This window comes from Neodiprion pinetum, chromosome 6, assembly GCF_021155775.2.
Source record: "Neodiprion pinetum isolate iyNeoPine1 chromosome 6, iyNeoPine1.2, whole genome shotgun sequence".
Lineage (NCBI taxonomy): Eukaryota > Metazoa > Arthropoda > Insecta > Hymenoptera > Diprionidae > Neodiprion > Neodiprion pinetum.
In genome coordinates, this window is record NC_060237.1 from 30,663,507 (window position 1) to 30,670,892 (window position 7,386).

General features: G+C 44.4%; 1 protein-coding gene across 3 annotated transcripts in view; it reads right to left on the reverse strand.

Annotated features, from left to right (window-relative positions):
• Positions 1–7,386, reverse strand: part of LOC124222387 (nucleolysin TIAR) — a 376,350-nt gene that overhangs the window by 361,397 nt on the left and 7,567 nt on the right. The window lies entirely within an intron of this gene.

Consider the following 7,386-nt stretch of genomic DNA (forward strand, 5'->3'; position numbering starts at 1 on the left):
ATTTAGATCTGCTGGGTGACATTTACAATGTAGCTCGATCAGCAACATTCGAACAAAGAGGTATCGGATAGGTTTGAAAGTTCGAGGGGCGAACAGAGGTGTGCTCCATCAGCGAGGTATTTTTGCGAGTGTTTTTTTCTGCCGCAGCGCCGCGTGGAGAAAGTGAAGCGCGTGACGGTGAAGAGATTGCAAAGAGGCAGCAGCGGGGGGGGGAGACAGGGTGCAGGTGCAACGGGTTACCAAAGCCCAACCGGTGTTCACGAGATGTGTATTTTGCATTATAATATTTTAATTGAACGGAGCGGAGCTATTACTGGAATAACTAATTGCGAGATATTTCCCGAGTCGGAGGATCTGCTACAGCGTACATATTATACTTGTAGAGAACTCGATTCAGCTGCACAGCCTTCGGCGGGATCGCTGTGGAACACCGTGCAGCTGCCGGCAGGAAAATAAGACTATTGCTTTATCAGAAGACGGGTCTCGTCTCTCGTCTCTGGTCTTGTCGCTACGGGGCAACCCGCCGAAGAAGAAGAAGAGGGAGAAATGGAGCGGAGGAAGGACCTGAGGGAGAACCCAGGAACGAGCTGGAGGGGAAAACAAAGAGCGAAGTAGAAGAGACGTGCAGTCTGGATACCAAAGATTCCTCCGAAGATTGCAAAGGAAATCTTGCTGCAGTGACAGACTTGAAAAGTTCAACCATCTCGCCCTGTCTCTCCACCCCTAACTCACCTCGCAAGTTCCGCCAACCTGAAGCCGACCTCCCTGCCTCTCAACCCACCCTGCAGCTAGCTAACGCCAGTCAACCTATCTTCCATCTAACTCCGCCGGGGAGGAAAACGTAAGCCAATAGAAGCCCCAATTCACCAGCGAAAACCCCGCGGAATTCCGTCACGGTTTCGCTCTCTCAGTTTTTCCCTAATTTAATCGCCGAATTTTTCACATCCTTAACGCACCGATCGATCAACATCGGAGAATCACTAAATTATGAGGTTTAACGTCTTTCACTCAACACTCGACAGCTGCTGATCCGTCTTGCCAAAATTAATCCTATCTATAATCGTATGGTCGCGATTTTCAAATTTCCGCCCGGCGACTTAATCGAGTGATCCTTCTACCATCCAAGGAGACTTTTCGGACGGCTATTTATACCCCCCAACATCGAAACTTCCGCCTCGCTTCTGGCACGATAGATTGAATTTTCCGCGTGTAAACGGCGAGAGTTTCGCGAAAGAATTTTTCTCAATTTATATTTTTTCTCGTTGTTTTCTGATTATTTGGTAAAATTGGAAAAAAATTTTGACTGTAGCATACTTTTGGTATAATAGAAATTTCACTCGCGGACTAAATTATCGTAGTATCTTTCTCTTCGACCGGAAATCACAGGATTAAGTTGAAACGAGTCACCGCACCGTTATAATTTCGTTGATTCGAAACGCGGAGACCGAGGGAAAAGTTGACCTCCGCGACATTAAACTTGATCAATTTTATAGACAAACGCGTGCCGGGTTTAGAATCTAGGAAACTGGCTACTCCGCTGATCGCGGGTACACGCATACCTACACTCGACAAACCCATACAATACAAATAGGTAGGTAAAAGGCGTGTCGCCGGCGGGGAGCCATAACCGAGGAAAGTATGCAGATCGCGAATATGAGCCACGCCGAGGAAACGTCGATGCGAAAGCCACGGAGCTGGGCTCCTGGCTGGATGAAGTCGGCTAGGTCAAGGCTAGGCAGAACTCCGTTCGTCGGTTTACGCTTGTGTATAGCACGCCAAATTACGTGTGTGCACGGTCTTCTTAACCATTGGATACACGCGTACCCCACAGAGCTGCAGAGGTATAAAAAAAGAAAGTCGACAAAGTCAGCACTTTGCGTATTCGTCTGATTGTGAGCTATTTGTTTTAGTCAAATTTCGTAGGTGCGGGTTACACGCTTCTTACTCTCCGCGTGCGTGCACGCGTGCGTTCGTTTTGTACATTGGTCGAGACCGCGTGATGTTCAAACACGAGGTGCACACCTTGTATGTACGGCACAGCGAAACCTGCGATACTATACCGTATACTCGTATTTACTCGTATTCACACGCCGGTGGAAGGAATGCCGCGGACTGGGGCAAAAATCTGTGTCAATGGAGGCATTTGCATGGCCGTGATAATTGGCGCTGCCTTATACAAGTGCCTCGCTCGCCGCCTCTCGACTCTGCGCCGAGCATGTCATCAAATCGTTAACGCCGGGCGAGAAAAGGAGTTCCCTTCATGATCGCGTCGAGGTAATCAGACTCCAAGATCGCGGTCCGTAGACGGCTAAACATCGGCTCAGCAATTTCGCACTTTGGATCCGTCGAGTGGCTGTGGAAAATTGCGGTGTCTAGGAACTGTAAGCAAACGGCGAGTCGAGTCAAAGATCATTGAAATTATTTACACGGTGAATGTTTATCGTGAAACGTGAAAATTATCAGGTTCTTAAGCTTCTTTGAAATTTCTCTTCGCATGGAAATCAGCTGCAGTAAATTACACGGTCGACACAAAAGCGAGAAAGTATTTTCTCCTTCGGGAATTTCAAACGAAACTCTCGACCCGCCCCGCGGACATACGTCATTACAATTCTGGCATACACCCTGGCCGCTTAATAAGGGGCGAATACCGGCGTGTAGGGGCATTATCACACCTGCCACCTGCATAATATTCCAGACTGGGTATTATCGGGCCCCGGGGCTGTAACCTGTAACTGGTGACAAGGTATATCCCCGTAGGTTGATAGAGGGATTTCCGGTCGGCGTATGCGCGCAACGTGTATGTACGAATAGTAAAACCGATCGACGAGAGTTATCTTCATCCGCGATAAGCTGTGATTGCTGGCTTAGGCGCCTCATTTGATCCCAGATATTGCCGCGAGGTTGCCGGGTGTATATGCAGCGGGACAAAATTTTATTACACCTGCACTCCTCTCCGGGTTCGCACACACGCGTTGCCAGCTTACGCCCGTTCTGCAACCCCGGCACCGGCTATAATTGGGAGCTGTGAGACTGACCGGCGATTATGCGCAGATATAATGTACAGCGTGCGAATACCGGCTACTAGAGAGAATCTGATTTTAACGTTCGATCAGCCGGAAAACTTGGATCGGCCAATTATGACGGCAATTTGTATTTGTGTCTGCACACGGATATTTTCGCTAATGAATGGTGTGAAATTTTCGTTGAGAGGAGTAAAATAAAAATTTGGTTTAGACAAAATTTGAAATTCGTACGTAAGAGACGTCGCAATTATTTCCGTAACACCGGCTGTTCAAAACCCGGTTCTTTATCCCGGTATAGAGGTGAAAATAACGTTGTGCATCTGTTACATTCCCCGCGGAAATTAAGTCAACTCGTTTTCGATTATACGTATATAATGCAGTGTCCGGGTGATTAACGTTACGATTTTAATGCTCTTGGATTTACTCTCTAATTATCGTAACACGACTGTTGTTACGCGACTCGTGTAATGCCATCATTCGCCAATTGAAAGGCTGAGGATTATTCGGGGATTACAAGCGAAAGGAAAAACGGCTGTATAATAATGTGGGAGATATATTCCGTTATACGTTATATATTCGCGTCGACGATTTCATCCCAGAAGCCAAGTATTCGTCGATTCTAGAACTCTCTCAAGAAACTCGGAGTGTGATAAGATCCTTATAATCGGAATTAAGCTCCTTTGTCAAATCGCAGAATAATTTTGCAATTCGCTCGAGTGACTCACTGCGTGAAGGAATTAAGAACATGGAAATGCTTAATGTCGTTTTATCTTCGCGGAATTAGAAGATAAGATTTCGAGAACGCCCCTTATCCGAGTTTTGCATGAAATTGAATAAGGCCTTACTCTGGGATACCCCAATTCTTCGATACCATCTCAGATGGATCTTGTTTATTGTCGAGTGTATCAGACACAGGTTGAGTTTGGGGCGATAAAAATGTTCGATACGATTTCAAGTGACCGTTACAACTTCGGTTTTTCGACTAAATACACTTGAGAGTTCCATATCGGGCCAATGTCGTTCAGACAAATAAGCTCTGCACGGATAAACCGTTTTTTCAATCATATCTCGGATCAAGAATCAACGAATCGTTAAAAACACTCGGAGTTGCCATATCTACGAAATTATATCGATGACGAAAATGACGCGTGAATATTTCCCGCAGCTCAAACAGTGCCTGTAAAAAAACAGTCTCAGCCCGGGCTTAATCGCTTCCAAGAGATAAAAGTCGATCATCCATCAGCGTTTATTCAATCGTATCTCGGATTGAGAATTAACGAATCAATCAAAACACTCAAAGCTCTCCATATCTAAGAAATTACATCGATGACGAAAATGACGCATGAATAATTTCCCGCAGCATAAAGAGTGCTGTCGTAAAAAAATCAGCTTAGCCCGGGTCTGATTGGTTCCAAGATTTTAAAATCGATCATCCATCGACTAAATTGGAACTTTTATTTGTTACACTCTACAGAAACTGAAATCCGTTTCCCCGTGCAGAGAACGAGAGCGGGGATGGGGAAATCATAATTGACTCACCGGCGTACAAAGTCGCTAATTAATATTCCTCCGAGATATCGACAGCTTTCGACGCGGTGCTGAAACAGGGTTGGAAAATTCACTTTACCTTGGAACGAAGGTTTGGGCCGCGACGTGGGGGCGAACGAAAATAATACTAATAACCGTGACACAGCGGCGATAAATCGACGAGCGTAAAGAAATTTGGAGAGAAAAAAACTGTAACAACGTGCCAATTTGCATATTTAACGAAACCCACGCCGGTCCCTCTTCCAATCAGGCTGTCAAGCTCGCGGATGCGACGTGCCGTCAGGGTCGAACTGTACCTACCTATAGAGTGATTCAGATGCGACAGACACGTACTTTTCCGGGGCGGGGTTGAAATTCCGAATTTTAAAAGTTCCGACAGCTCCGAATTGCCAATTTTTTGGTGGCAAAATTTGAACTAAAGAAACAAAACTTTGACGAAGTATCAAAGTTTTGAATGGTCAAAGACCGCTCAAAGGTCAAGTCAATGCAAAATTACGAAAGGGCATAACTCCGACAAGTGAAAGATTCGAAAGTGTAAGAATGAAAAAATTTACGAATCTGAAATATCGAAATTCCGAACGATCGAAGATTTTCAGTTCTATGAATTTCTGGCTAGATGCAATTTCACCACTTTGATCTTTCTTCGTTTTCGATTTTCGGTATTTTTGCTTTCGGAATCCTGGTAATTCTGATCTTCAGATTTTCCAATGTTTTACACCCACGCGTTGAGTAAACTACGCTGTCCGAGTATATTTTAACTTTTGGAATATTAATCGATCGAAACTTTATTTTTCATAATTTTGCTCCGTCGGAACTTTGCTCTATCGTAACTTGAATATTCGGAATCTTGCGTTTCGGAACTTGGAGCCGTCGGCTTTTCGACCTTTCGAAACTTTGTGGTTTCTTCAATGTTTGATTTCTTTACTTCAAGTTTCACCACGAAATAATTCGGAATTAGGCGCTTTCGGAACTTTTCAAATTCGAAACTTCAACCCCGCCTCACTTTTCCAAATCAGCAAAGAATGTCTTATGTAATATTTATGCGCGCGCACGTATTAACTTATACATGAAAGAACGCTGTTATTTTGGAAGCTTTCAGGATCTTCAATCCCCTCAGGTTTCACCTCAGATCGCCTTGTAGATACGCTTCGGTGTACACCCGCAGATTTCAGACACGGTAGATACGTCACAGGAACGTGACGCAGCCGACGCGCCGCAATCTGGAGAACGCATCTATGGGTTGTTACGTGCTCATTACATTACGTACTGCATCATAGATTAGTCCGTAACTCACAGTAATAACTGACAATAAGGCTTTTGCGTAGAAGTTGCGCTACGCAAATCGTTGGGGGTTTTTCGATGGGAAAAATTATTGACCGAGAAACGGCGCGTCTCTTACGCAAACTCTGCAGCAACGGGAAATTTCGCACCCCGGTCTCTCTGGCTCACGATGGTTCTCTTTCTCTCTCCTCTCTCTCTCTCTCTCTCTCTCTCTCTCTCTCTCTCTCTCTCTCTCGCTCTATAATTGCTCGCGATTAGGTTGTCGATTAGAGAGTGGGAGGGAGGCGGCTGCGAGGTGCCCGGGGAATACAACAACGCCATAAATCAAGCTGCCTGCTGGATTGAAGAGCGAGAGAGAGAGAAAGAGCGGGAGAGGGGGATGGAGAGAGGCGAGAAAAACGTTGAAACAGAAATAAAGAAAATTTGAAAATAAAACGGGGAAAAAAATGGGAAAAACGAAACAGCGAAGAGGGTGAAGTACAGAAAAAAGGTCGTTCAGGAGCAGATTTGGAACGAGGCCAGTGTGCCGACGCCGCGAGATCGGCCCGTGCTGCACCACCAACTTTTTCCCTCCGCTCCCCTATGGCTTTTCGATTCACCTCGTAAATCTCGTTACCGCAAATAGTTCATAAATAAAAGGCGTGGCGCAGCCCGCGCTCAACTTGAGTGAGAAAATGCGCCTGCAAAGCCCGCAAGCTCGATCCCGCGGTGCATCCGCATGATCTGCATCTGGACTGCGGTGAAGGATTTTTCAACCCCCGTCGACTGGTTTTTTTTTCTATCGTTTTTACTCTCTGAACAATATCGATAATTGTTATTCAGGCTTATATTCTCAGGTCATGCAAGCTCGTTTTAACGAAACGTATAAATTAGTGTCTGGAAAAATCTTGAAACGATAGACGAAATCTTGGATCAATACACAAAAACATTTTCATACCTCGAATTCGGTTTTTCAATGCATATTAAATAATTATCTAGTTTACGATATACAGATAAATTTTTCTATGAAAACGATTGCCGCTATTTATTTTATAGAATTATTCTCACACGGCGAGAAAAATGAAAAGTTTAAAGAAATAAACTCAATTTCTGAGACATATCCAAAAAAATCTTAAAAAAATCATCCTAAAAGTGTTTCTTTGCTCAAATAAAGGCATTTTGCATTGATATTTTAACTTGGAGGTGAACGAGTTATACTAATCTTATGATCCGTCAATGATACAGAAAATTCGAGTACGTACGTCGAGTATCACAGCAATTATCTGATTATCAAACGATACAAATATCATGTATAGAAACTGTAATTGAGATTGCAGATTGCATCTACAAGGTTGCAAAAACTCTGACTGATAGTCCGAGAAGTTCTCTAAGTACCTAATAGTATAGTTCGTTGCTTTTGTTGGCTTGGGGTGCTTGACGACGTGACTCGGTTTTTTTCCTCGCGTATCGCGTGACTGCGATTAAACTACAAGGTATTCGATACCCGTACGTAAATATAATAGGCAAATATGTACCCAACTGTACTTCACCGGCT